Source organism: Mustela lutreola, chromosome 3 (assembly GCF_030435805.1).
Source record: "Mustela lutreola isolate mMusLut2 chromosome 3, mMusLut2.pri, whole genome shotgun sequence".
Classification (NCBI taxonomy): domain Eukaryota; kingdom Metazoa; phylum Chordata; class Mammalia; order Carnivora; family Mustelidae; genus Mustela; species Mustela lutreola.
Window position 1 is genome coordinate 2,834,523 of NC_081292.1, and position 12,957 is coordinate 2,847,479.

At 50.6% G+C, this 12,957-nt stretch overlaps 1 protein-coding gene across 7 annotated transcripts in view; it reads left to right on the top strand.

The window, feature by feature from the left end:
* Positions 1–268: 268 nt before the first annotated feature.
* The window catches only part of PTK2 (protein tyrosine kinase 2), a 248,122-nt gene continuing 235,433 nt past the window's right edge, over positions 269–12,957 (top strand). For all 7 annotated transcript variants that reach the window (XM_059165537.1, XM_059165536.1, XM_059165535.1 and 4 more), the window contains exon 1: positions 269–446. The gene's annotated coding sequence lies outside the window, so the exon portion shown is untranslated. The remainder of the gene's footprint in view (positions 447–12,957) is intronic.

A 12,957-nucleotide genomic window follows, 5' to 3' on the forward strand; every position in this document is an offset into this window, starting at 1 on the left:
GGTGGGCCCGAGCCCGCCCGCCCGGAGTGCCGCCGGTGGCCGCCCCGCGCCGACGCTTCCCGGGACCCGCCGCCACGCCCGCGCGCAGTCCCCGAAAGCCCGGCGTCGCTGTCCTGCGCGGTCCCGGGAGCCGGGCGCCGTGGCGTTCTGGGCATGCGCGGGCCGCCAGGCGCATGCCCGGTCCTTCAGAGAGGCGGAAGCTCGGCGCGGGGACGCGGCCGGGCGCGCGCCGTGGCGTCGTCGCGCGCCTCAGCCGGTCGCCGCGCACGCGCGGCCCGCGCCGACGCAGCACGGCCCCGAGGGCGCAAGCCCGCCGCCGCCGCCGCCGCCGCCGGGCTGGGACCGCTGTGCGCCCGCGGCCTGAGCTGTGGGAGGGGGCGCCGCCCCTGCGTCCGCCGCGCCGCCTCGCGGTGTCTGCCCTCGCGTCCGGCGCCAGCGCGGTCCGAGTGAGTGCGGGGCCGGGGCCGGGGCCGGGGCGCGGGCGGGCGGGCGGGCGGGCCGCCTCCCGGCGCGGGGGCTCGGCAGGGCCGCGGCCGGCGGGCGGAGGGCGGAGGGCCGAGCAGCCGGCCCGGGCGGCGGGTGCGGCGGAGACCGGCCCCTCCCGCGCGCGGCTCGGGAGGCCGAGGACGTGGGGGGGCCGAGGGAGGGGCGCGGGCGGCCGGGCTGTGGGGAGGCCGGGGCTGTGGGGAGGCCGGGGCGCGGGCGGCCGGGGCGCGGGCGGACGGGCTGTGGGGAGCCCGGCGGCCCCGGGGAGGCCGGGGACGGGGACGGCGAGGGGGCGGGTTCTGGGCGGACGGCGAGGGAGGAGGCCGGCCTGAGGGGAGGCCGGGGCGCGGGTCCGCGGAGGGACGAGGGGACCCGGGGGGCGCGGGGGGCGCGGGGAGGGCGGTGCACTCGGGGCGTCGGAGAGGCGGGGGCTCGAGGCCGGGGCTCGGGGGGCCGGGGCTTGGGGCGGCCGCCGCCTCGGGAGCGGGCCGATGGCCTCACAAACAAAAGCGGGGAGAGACGGAGGAGGAGGTGAAGGGACGCCCTTGGGGACCCCGGGGAGCGCCCGGACCCGGCACGCGGACTCCCTGGCCCTCGGGCAGGCGGGGGCGAGCCTCGAACCCGGGGCCGGGCCGGGCGCTTCCCCGCCGCGGGCGCTCAACTCGCTGGGCCCGGGGCTGCCCGGCGGCGGCCGCGGGGACCTCGTGGACTCATTGTGCCTCCAAGTTTCCGCTGCGGCCGACCAGCCCCCGGCCCCGCTGCCGGCTTCGGCCCCTTTCTCCCTCCGGGGAGGGTGCGCGTGTGTGCGCGCGTGTGCGCGTGTGTGCGCGCGTGTGACTTGCTTTTATTTAACTGCGGGATCTCGCTTAGTGCACCGAGGGCAAGAGGACCTTTCTTTTGAGTGGTTTCAACGCTGTGTCGCTCTGGCACGGCCCGCCTGCAGCTGGGGTCCGGCCCGGAGCCCGGGATAATAGTGACACTGTCGTGGCCGGGAGCGGGGACATGCGCCCTCGCTGCGGCGCGTGAGGGTTTAGGGGTCCGCAGGCCAGACGACCCTCGCCGGGATCTTACGTGGAACGTCAGCGCTGTCACGGTTGTGGAAATGGGCCGCCACGGCTCGAAATGAAATGCAGAGACCCCCCCCCCGCCCCCGCCCCCGCCCCCCGTGATCTGTAAAACGGGCCGAGGAGTCTGTGAGCGCGGGTCAGGTGTGTGTCTCTGGGAACCCGGGCGGCGGCCGAGGGATCGGAAGGTACATTCGGAGGTAGCCTCACCTTGCTTTTGTCGGGGTACAGTGTAGGCAATTTTTTCGTGCAGCTGCCCTGGGGAGATCATTTTTAGCGTCCTGCAATATTTATACCCATGAAACTTCTAAAGTTTGTGTTCCGGGGTCTTTAAAATAATTATTTATATATTTGACAGAGATCACAAGTAGGCAGAGAGGCAGATGGTGGGTGGGTGGGTGGGGGGAAGCAGGCTCCCCACTGAGCAGAGAGCCTGGTGCGGGGCTGGATCCCAGGACCCTGGGATCATGACCTGAGCTGACACAGAGGCCTAATCCACTGAGCCACGCAGACGCCCTGTTCTGGTGTCTTTAGGAGTACACTGTTTTATATGGGGCTGTGCTTGGAGGGGAGGTACTAACTTGGCCTACCGCTAGCGTCTTCAGTACTTGATTGTACTAAATGTTGTAGAAGCAGCAAGATCAACTATGCCTAATTCTGAATCGTATCTTTCCGGTGATTATTAAATAATCCAATTTAATAGTGAAAGCTGGGAAGAGATTGTTTAAAATGCCTTGCTCTTGCTTAAAGGGTCCCGTAACCCACCCGACACTTGAGTATGTGCACTCACTAGAAGGACCTGCACGTTGTCCAGAGACACTGGCACATCAGGAAGCAGGTCCTTGGATAAGTAAAGCATTGAATGCAAAACGCAGCATTTAAGTTTGGGGCGGTCTGCCGAAGGTGAGTTGTGTTAGATTAGCAGTGAGGCTCCATGAGGGTGATGGTGTTGGGGTGTCCGGGGAGACCAGAAGTTAGGAGCTGCAGTGAGGAGCCTTAAAACACTTCTAACTAGGATCCTTTCTTTAGTGCTCCACGCCCATGACTGGAAATGACAACTTGATGTCCCAATTCTTAAAATTGGGTTCTTCAGCAAATCACAGAACTTTTCTCACTAGGAAGTTGGAGAAGTTGTCTAAATAACAGAATTGTATTGTTAAAGCTATCCCCTTTAAAAAAAAATACTGATTAGTTCCTGCAGAAAAAATCACAGTATATTCTGTGTACTGTATATACACTATAGTGTAGTAAAGAATAGTTTTGAAAATTACTAGTCTTTACTGGTTGTTAGTCTTGAGTTAGAGAAGTAGGATCTTAGTTCACTTCTCTGTAAAGATTTCATGGAAACTTTTTCTGTATTTTTAAGTGTCTTAGTTTTGAGAAAATAATTGTCTTAAGGGTGACATAACAAAAGATGAGATTCAGAGTCTTAATGTCTAAGTCTTTAACTTTTGAAATTGAACATTGTCAGTTTAGTTTTCAGCTAAAATCTTGTTTTAAATTTCAATATAATTAAAAGTTAAATTACTTCTGTCATTTGTGAATTGAGTTTTTTTGGCTTATAAATGAGTAAAGTTTAGTTTCTGTAGTAGTTTCTTTTGCCTTAAAGTTTTAGCTTACGAACTTATTTTCATTACTGTATCTCCTTACTAAAAATCTTTTAAATAATTAGCAGAATACTGCTGTGGGGGTCTTTGAGAATTTTTACTGATGCCTGTATGTTATTTAAAATGCAAATTTTAGGGGCGCCTGGGTGGCTCAGTGGGTTAAGGTCTCTGTGTTCAGCTCAGGTCATGATCCCAGGGTTGTGGGATCGAGCCCCGCATCGGGCTCTCTGCTCGGCGGGGAGCCTGCTTCCTCCTCTCTCTCTGCCTGCCTCTCTGCCTGCTTGTGATCTCTGTCTGTCAAATAAATAAATAAAATCTTAAAAAAAAAAAATAAATAAAATGCAAATTTTAAAAACTTGGGCCAAGTAAATGACCTTACTTGAGTCAGTAGTAATAAACTCCAGGAAGTTTGTGAATGCAGTAAGCATTCAAATATGAAATTGCATCTGTGTCCTTAGAACGCTCCTTGGCGGGAAAGGATGAGAGTGGTCCCAGCTCCTGTTTGGGTGTACCTGTGTTCCGCGGCCCCAGCCGGCTGCGTGAGGAAGTGGTTTTTTACGTCTCTGCTGAAAACCATATTTAGTAGTGGATTATTTGAACTGTTGGTGCCTTTTCTCTTTACTAAGATTTTGCCAAGGCTTCCCCCCTTCATTTCATGACTACCAAAAGGCAACTTTGTGTAGGAGAAATGAAATTCCTATCTACCACTTTCTGGCATTAATTTCTAGGAATTGTACCAAGTCTTACCGTTCAGAACTACATGAATAAATGTGTTTCTGATAATAAAGTAGCAGAAGAACCCCCTCTCTTCCTGTCTGTAACAGGTGTTTTGGTGTTTTTGCTAGGCTCTATTATGGAAATAAAATTCAGATAGGCGTATCTTTCAGGATAGATGGGATTTTTAGCAAATGCTGTTAATTATGGTCTGATTTGCCTAAACATAGATGAAATGGTTTTTAGAGGAAAGTATGAAATAGATGTTTTCGCACGAGCCGCACTATTGCCACTTCTTAGCAGTTGAACACCTCCAAGGAGGAATCTAGTAGCAGCACCTCAAAGTTTCCTTGTTTGTCAGGACCTGAAGCTGTTTCCTTGCGAACTTTGTATTTAATTAAAGTAATCCTGCCTAGATCTTACTGATGTACATTGCTACTTACTGTCAACTCACTTTTCAGAACAAGAAAAGTGACTAAAGTTATACATGGGGATGTTACCCACTGACAGGGAAGAGATGTAATGTTACTGGGTACCGGTGTGGGTACTGGGTGTTGTCGGTAGGAGTTCCTACCTTTTTCTCGACAAATTAAATCTGGGAGATGAAACGTGCCAGACCTGAGCTGAGTGCTCTCTGTTCCTCATGAAAACCATTGAGTTGCGTGATATCTGTCCTCATTTTACAGATGAAACACTGGCCATTTGGAGTTAGAGGAGCCGGCCGTGGGGACAGGCTTGGCCCGCAAGGGACAGATCCTGGTTGGCCAGACCTGCTGAACTTTTCTGCGCAGCTTCTAGGATTAGGCAGGACTGGGGAACCAGTTGCCTCACTGATCTTCTAAAGGGGGAGTGAGTCACGTGCAAGCGTAATTACTGTGTCTGGGAAAGTTTAAATTACTATGTTTTCTGTTTGAGTCTGACACTTTCGTATCATGAAGCTATGATGTGGCCAGCGTGGTGTAGGTGAACACTGTAATGGACATACCAGAATTGTTTCATTATTTTAAATTAACTCAAAATTGTTAAATAAAAATATGTAATGCATAGGGCTGTGGTTGATGCTTCTTATTGTTAAAGGTTGTGCTGTAGTGGCCTCTACATCTAGAGTTGTTTCGTTGGTGCCTTTCTGGGTGGGGGGGGGGATATCAGTGTTTAGGAAGATAGTTTCATGGGAAGCAAGGACTAATGTGAGGGAAAAGTGAATTGTACATTTATCATTCAGGTTTAATCCCCTTGTAGGACATTCTAGAATTTATGATCTCTAACACATTGCTGCTCTGTAAATGTTTGGAAGTGAATGTGCTCATTCTCCGATTTAGAATTTTCTGTCATGCTTTTAAGACTTGACCTACTCTGTACTCCTTTCTCTGGGGCCAGTGGACCAAAACCAAGGCTCAGAAGAACCTAAAAAGTTGAATCTTTGACTGTCTGTGCCTAGGATCTCCTTTCTGCCTCCAGAAAGTTGTGCCATCTGGTGCCTTGGATTCTGCTGTGAATGGTAGGGGCTTGTGGGGTCTACTTGTGACCAAAGCACCATGTGTTTGTCTTTGATGGACAGAAGAGTGAGCTGAAATGATTTTATGCATTCCGTATTTGTGTCTTGAGCTAAGGGAAAAAACATTTCTCTGTCCCTTTACAATTCTCACGTTTTTGTTCTAGAAATTGATTTTGTAGGAGTTGGTCCTGTGTTTGGTAGGACTCATTCTGTGTCCTGAAGACATCGGAAGTTGCTTCGGGCGGCACAAGATGAGCGGGATTCACGCAGGATCCTTGATGACTGGTCTGGGAGCTGTAATGTGTCTTTCACTAATCGGTTGGATTCATCACGTACTTTACAAGGGTTTTACCTTCTGCCCTGAAACCGTCTTTAGAAATGCAGCTTCCTAACACTGTCAGTTCCGCAGCACGCCAGCCTTCTTCACTCAGGCAGGAAAAGTCAGTATTTGTGTAAAAAAAAAGCAGTCGTTTGTTCTTCCTCAGCAGTTCCCCCTTAGTCTTGCTTGTCGTGAAGGGAAGCCTGCGCCCACCCACACCTGGTAAACCGGTGACCTGGTTGTTCCGCAGCGACTTGTGAGGTTTGGTTGCTCACCGTCACTTGAACTGGAAACGCAGATGCCTGTGCCCCTCCTCCGACCTCCTGAACCAGACTCTGGGGCTGGTGCCCCGCGGGTAGTGTCGGCTTGCTGTGCAGAGCCGCTGCTACAGAAGGTTCCAGCGAAAAGCAGGAGGTAGCTGGTGGCACTCGGTGGTGGATGGCAGAGGTAGCGGGTGGCTTCTGATCACTTTGATTTGCTGATGAGACTGCCTTCGCCTCAGGACTCCCGAGTGTGGTTTTTAGGATTTGTAGAGTCTTGGAAAGACCTTACAACTGATTTTGTTGAGGGATGTTGAATGTTTTATGCTGAGGTCATTTAATTCTTTTGAATCTTGGTTTGGATTTTAAGTAAGCAACTTTGCATTGAAATAGCAGTTTGTGTGGCCCCAGACTTGAGGTTTTTGGCAAACAGCTGGAGAGTGTGTATGTGTGGGTGCTCAAGGCACGAGTTTGCTGGTGGTTTTGTTTTGGTGCCGAGAGATTGGCTCGTTTACTGGAGTCAGGAGGATCTCCGAGCCTTGGGGTGACTGCTGAAGCACTTCTGTGGGAATCAATTCTAGCCCTAGCATGAAAGTCATATCCAAATTTAATACATACTGTTTTGCCTTTGTCCTTTATTTTTTGCCTAAGACCAGACCTAGATGAAAGTGTTAAAAGACAGGGTTGGTGATGTGCTTGCTTTCTCCTGTGTCTGCTGCAGAGTTGGACGCACCTGTAGGCACACAGAGGATTGTGAGCTCGGGGACACGGATTCTGTCATTCCGTGCATATCTGCGGGGCCTTCGTGGCTCCCTCCCACCGGCACAGTGGGTTGGCCCTCAGTGATTGGTTTAGGATTGAAGAGGAGTCCGTACTCCTGCCAAGGGGGTCTTGTGGTCTTTAAGTACGTGAAGGTTGCTGCTAAGGCAGAGAAGAAGAATTAGGGATGGACCCGGTGGACTGGACTGTGCAGCCCAGAGCCAAAGGCTGTTCCCATGTCCCTCCTCTGGTCCGTGTCAGACTTGGGTTAGTGATGCGGCTCCGTGATAGAGAAGATAAAGGGGAGGAGCGGTGGGAACCAGTACCTGGGACAGCTTCTTTCACCTTGTATGAGTCCGGTGGGGTTGGAGTTTATCGTCGGTTATAGACTGTGACCCCAATCCATGCATGTCGGAGCGCCGGGCCTGGAGCAGCGCTCAGGGACTGCCTCTCCAGTGGCTCCTCTCTGATGACCGCTTCAGCTGCCTCTGGTCTCCCGTCGGTCTCCCCGCCCCGCCCCTTCTGGTGGTTTCTGTTGCGTCGCTGCCTAGTGCTTTCAAATAGCCTTTTCCTGGTTACAGTGAGGTTGCACATCTTTTTATACATTTACTGGCCTTTCAGGCTCACTGTTTTTGCGAAGTGCCTATATTTTCCTATTAGGTTATTTTTAAATTGATTTGTAGACTTTACATATGCAGGACACACATTCTTTGTTGGTTGTGTATTTTGCTGCTTGTCTCTTCCCACTTTGTCATATGCAGTTTCACTGACTCAGTGTTTTTTTTGTTTTAAATGAATAGAAGTTTTTAAGTTTAATTAGTGGCATTTATGGGTCTTTTCCCTTGAATGCTTTTTCTGTCTTTCCCTGCCCTGAAGTCATGAACTAGTTCCTCATTTATTCTTTAAGTGCTTTTATATTTCTGCTTTTAACCTTTAACTTTCTAGTTCTCTCAGAATTGGTGTGGGTGTAGAATCTGAAGACGGGATCTAGCTTTGTGAACATGTGGACGTCCTGCCGTCCCAACACTGCTTATTGAAAAGAGCATCTTCTCCTCAGCTCCGCGCAGTGCCCCCTTCCTGTAAACGAACGGTCCATGTGTGTGTGCGTCTTGGACTCTTGGATTCCCCTGGTACTGCCCCATGTAAGCTGCCTCCATCATTTCAGTTTTATCCCGAGTCCTGCGGTGCAACTCTTCCCGCTTGGTGCCTCTGCAGGCACACCTTGACTGTCCTTGACCCTTTGCGGATCTGTGTCTATTTTAGAATCACTTGCTAACTTCCAAAAAACTTCTTCCTGTTGTTGCTTGGGATGACATCGAATGGGATCAGAGTGTGGAGAGTCATTCCTCATTTCTACTTCTACAAATAAAGCCTTTGAATGACTGTTGAAGTCTTTCTATGTGAACACAGGCTTTGATTTCTCTTGGGAATGGTTGGGTCGCACACTGGAACAGCTGCATCACGTGGTAGGTGTGTGTTTGGCTTTTTAAGAAAGTGTCAAACCCTTGGCCACCTGGGTGACTCATTCGACTGGTTAAGCGTATGCCTTTGGCTCAGGTCATGATCTCAGGTCCCGGAATTGAGCCCCGCATCAGGCTCTCTGCTCAGTGGGAAGACTGCTTCTCCTCCCACTCCCCCTGCTTGCATTCCTTCCCTGTCTCTCTCTCTCTCTCTCAAATAAATAAATAAAATCATTAAAAAAAAAAAAAGTAAGTGTCAGACTCTGTTCTAGAACCGTTTTACACCCACCCCAGGCTTTTGTGGGAGCTCTCGTCACTCTGACCGTTGGGGCACCATTGGGCATGCCCAGTCTTTTAGCTCTCTGGCCGTTCTGGTAGGTGTGCAGTGGTCTTCCGGTGTGGTTTTATTTGTCTCCCAGATGCCTGATAATGTCGAGTATCTTCCCGTATGCTTCTTTGCCACCCATGTATTCTTTGATGTTCAAATGTTTTGCCTATTAAATTTTTTTTCCTTATTGGTGGGTTCTTTATGTATTCTGGATACAAGTCTTTATCAGATGTGTGCTCTGCTTTTCTCTCATGCTGTGGCTTGTTTTTGCATTCTCTTTCTCTTTTAAAGATTTTATTTATTTATTTGAGATGGTGAGAGAGAGCAGGAGTGGGGGGTTGGGGAGGGGCATAGGCAGAGGGAGAAGCAGACTACCCACTGAGCAGGGAGCCTGATGGGGGACTCGACCCTGGGACCCTGAGATCATGATCTGAGCTGAAGATAGACGTTCACCGAGGTAGCCCTCTCTCTCTCTTTTTAAAAAAAATTTAGAGAGATTGTATGTGGGGTTGGGGAGGGGCAGAGCGAGAGAGAGTGTGTCCCAACCAGACTCCACGCTGAACATGGAGTCCCATGTGGGACTGGATCCCACGACCCTGAGATCATGACCTGAGCCGAAACCAAGAGTTGGGCACTCAACCGACTGTGCCACCCAGGCCTCCCGTGTTTTGCAGTCTCTTAACAGAGTCTTGAAGAGCAGAAGTTAGACATTTTGATGATGGCTCGTCAGTTTGTTGTTTTATGGACTGCTTTTATTTTAAAGTTTACTTTTTTTAAGATTGATTTTATTTGAGAGAGAAAGCAAGAGTGCAAGCAGAGGGAGGAGGCAGAGAGAGAAGAGGCTCCCCACTGACCAGAGAGTGCGACTCGGGGCTCCCTCCCCAGACCCTGAGATCATGACCTGGGCCGATGACAGACCCTTAACTGACTGAGCCACCCAGGCACCCCTGGACTGTGCTTTTTTGGTGTCATAGTTAAGAAATCATTGCCTAAAACAAACCAAAACAAATCATTGCCTAATCCTAGGTCACAAAGGTTTTTTTCCTATGTTTCCCTCCATCCCCATCTAGAAAAGTTTCAGGTTTTACGTTTAGGTCTGTGATTCATTTTGAGATACTTTTTTTTTTTTTTTAAATGGTGTGAGATATTATTTGTAGGATTCTTAATTTAATTCTGATTATTTGTACGACTCTTTTGAGGTATAGAACAAAGATGTAGCTCCTTCGAGAGAGCTTTTTTTCCCCCCTTTTTTGCTTCAACCAGTTTGGGAATCACCTTAAAGCAAGGTTAAGGCATGAGGTTTTGGACCACCCAATGCTGTCATTTTACTGATCTGGAGCTTTGTAGCCTTTAGGGTCCTGCTTGTTGAGGTAGGGTTTTTGGTTAGACACCCTGAGGAACCCAGCTTTTGATTCCTATTCCTCTTTCCCCGCATGGTTGTAGAAATGAAAGTTGAGAACTTTCAGAATTGGCAAGTGACTTCATGACAAAGGTGGTTTCTGTGCTTGTTGAGCTCTTTGGGTTCCTGATTTCACTTTAATTTTGGCCTGGTATTTCCTTATTATCTTGTCAGTTTCTGGTTGATTTTAAGATTTTTAAAAGTACTCTGTCCATCTTTTTTAGTCTTTTTCAGGGGGAGGATTGGGCCTGACAACGTAGCCTGTAGTTAAGGAGCCAGAGGAGATTCTTTTCCATTTCACTCCAGTGTTTCAATCCAGAGTCTAGACTGGGATCTGTGTCTCCTGTAGTCCCTGTTAACCATGTGTGGCTCTTTAAACCAAATTAAATAAAATTAGAAGTTCTGTTTGACAGTCACACTAGCCCCACTTGGGGTGCTCAGCACGCAGGTGTGACTAGTGGCTATGGCGTTGGGCAGGCAGAGATGGGGCGTTGTCGTCACTGGGGAGTGTCTGTTACGCGGTGCTAGCCAGACTCTTGAGAACCTCAAGGGATTTGCAACGGTGCATGCGTCCGCTTTGGAGAACCACCAGTCCAGGTGTCCTCGATGCTTCAAGTTTGACTCTTTCTGGAGTCTGCCTAGAGCTGGAACAGCTAGACAGGTGATTGAGCCTCTTTGATAGGCTCATCGTGGAGCCTGTCCGTAAGGGGAGGTGTGGGTTCTCACACTGGTGCAGGCGGCATTACGGGGGGCTGGGTGCACTGAGTAGAAAACCAGTAAGTGCTGATCTGCCTAGTGCTTACTTGTTGTATCTGTTTTATTTTTGTTTTGTTTATGAAGAGTAGCATTAACTGAAAATTATCAAAATTAAATAATGGATCAGAAATTAAGTTGTACCCTTAGCTAAAGTGTCAGGTATTCGTAACTGAAGTTGTCAGGGTATTGTAGTTTTGTAGAGAGGCAGGTCTTTCTAACAAAGAAATCTGAGCTAGGAGACAGAAGGTGGAGGTTGGAATGTTGGTGCTTCGCCTTCAGTCCCGTGGCATCCGATACCGGCTGTAGCTCTTCAGTCTGGCATCTGCCATCTTCGAGGCTCCGGGCGCTGGCGCCACGTGGGGTCATGTGCACATGTGCTGGCACAGGTGACCTTTGACCAGTGCAGGCCGCCAGACCCCCCCATAGGTGAAAATCCACAGTTAACACATATTTGTGTGTGTGTGTGTGTTATATACTGTATTATAAAAAAGTAAGTTAGAGAAAAGAGGATGTTAAGAAAATCAGGAGAAAATACATTTACTGTGTGGCATGTATTGGAGAAATCTGTGTGTGAGTGGACCTGGTTGATGGAGAGCCGGCACTATTAGACAGCTGTCTTGTGCCTGGGGTCGTGCTAAGCCCCTGGGGCAAGCAGGAGGGGGTGACGCACTCGGTGTGCCGTGTGGTGTCCCCAGCAGTAGTGGTCCTGGAGCAGAGTGCTCTGAGGACCTGGAGGTATGTCCCGGGTCACAGTCAAGCCCCGAGGTCAGCATACTGTCTCGGTTCAAGGTCAGATAGTAAACAGTTCAGGCTTTGTAGGCCACATAGGGCCTGTCATTTTTTTTTTTTTTAACAACTCTTTAAAAAGGTAAAAGCCTTTATCAGCCCAGGAGCCATACAAAAACTGGCTGTGGACCAGATGCTGTGACCTCCGCAGGTCTGGTTGTGTGCAGGGATCTGGAGAAATTGAATAGTAGGTGGGCAGCAGGCAGGGCCTTGTGGAGGACATGCCCCCTGTAAAAGTGCCGAGGTGTGAGAGCCGGGGTGTGTGGGACTGAACGTTTTTACCAGCGTTTAGCAGTACAGAAAGGGTTGGGTCGAGCAGGAGTGGGGTTGATGCTGCTGGCAGGTCAGAGCAGCGTGTGGTTGACCCTGACAGGAGCAGATTCATGTGGCAGGAGGGCGGCTGCGTCAGGACTAGAGTGGGTCAGGGAGGTGTTACAGTAATGCACTTCGGAAGGGGAGAAACCTGACCCTTGTCACTGAGGGAACGGCTGCCTGGTGTCTGTCACCCAGCTAGTAAAGTGATGGGCAAAGTTCAGATGGTCCGGCTGAATAGCCTGTGTTCCTTTAATTACACAATTACGTTGTACACACGAGTGAAGAAGGTCTCACTTAAGGGCATGACTGAGGAACTGGAGAGAGAGTGACTGGAGGCCTGTTTCTCAGTCCGTCTCCAGGCTCTGACCAGGGGGAGGAAGAGGCAGAGCCCGAGCGAGGGGGTGTGCGGAGCACTTCCAGGATGGCTCCCGGATTTCTCCCGTGGTGGAAAGACCATGAAGATCTTTCTGTTCTTAAGTGCTTGCTGATCAGACTGTTGCTTAAGGAGGAAATGCTCTCTCCTAGGTCCATGAACCCCAGAAATGGTAAGAATTGTGTGAGTTATTTTCTTGGGGTAGGAATGCTTGGGCTTTCGTCCCATTATCAAAGTGAGCCCAACCCAAGGGAGGGCACTCCGGGCACTCCTTGTTATTAGACTGTAGACACCTGACACTCGGCACAGGTGTGAGCTGTAAGGGAAGGCTAAGCATCCAAACCACAGGACTTTCACTTTAAATATAACACATCACAGACCGCTACATGGAACAGACTCTCGAAGCTGTCGCCGAAGCCCGACTGTCCCAACCAAACGCTGCCAGTCGGCAGTGGAGACGTCTCCCCGGCCTCCCCTGCCCTCCCAAGAGACCCCACAAGGCACAGTGTTGGTACACAGAAGGCCAGCCAGCTGTTTGGGACTCTGATTGGCCTGGGTTTCAACACTGCTCTTGTGCACTAGAGGAAGCTACAGTTCATGAACTGTCAGGCGTATCTTAACAGTCCCGTGGCTGTGAGAGATGGTCCAGTGTCACTTTTAGTCGGCTGTGTCGGTTCAAAAAGGAGTGTCGTTTTTCTGTCCGCTCAGAAGCGTGTTGCTGGTTCATAGTTGTAAGACAGGGCCTGATGCCCACTGTCACAGGTGGCTCTTCGGACAAGTGCAGGAGGAGCCCGGCAGCCGGCGGCTCGCTTGCGCCAGGCAGATCGGTGCGCTGT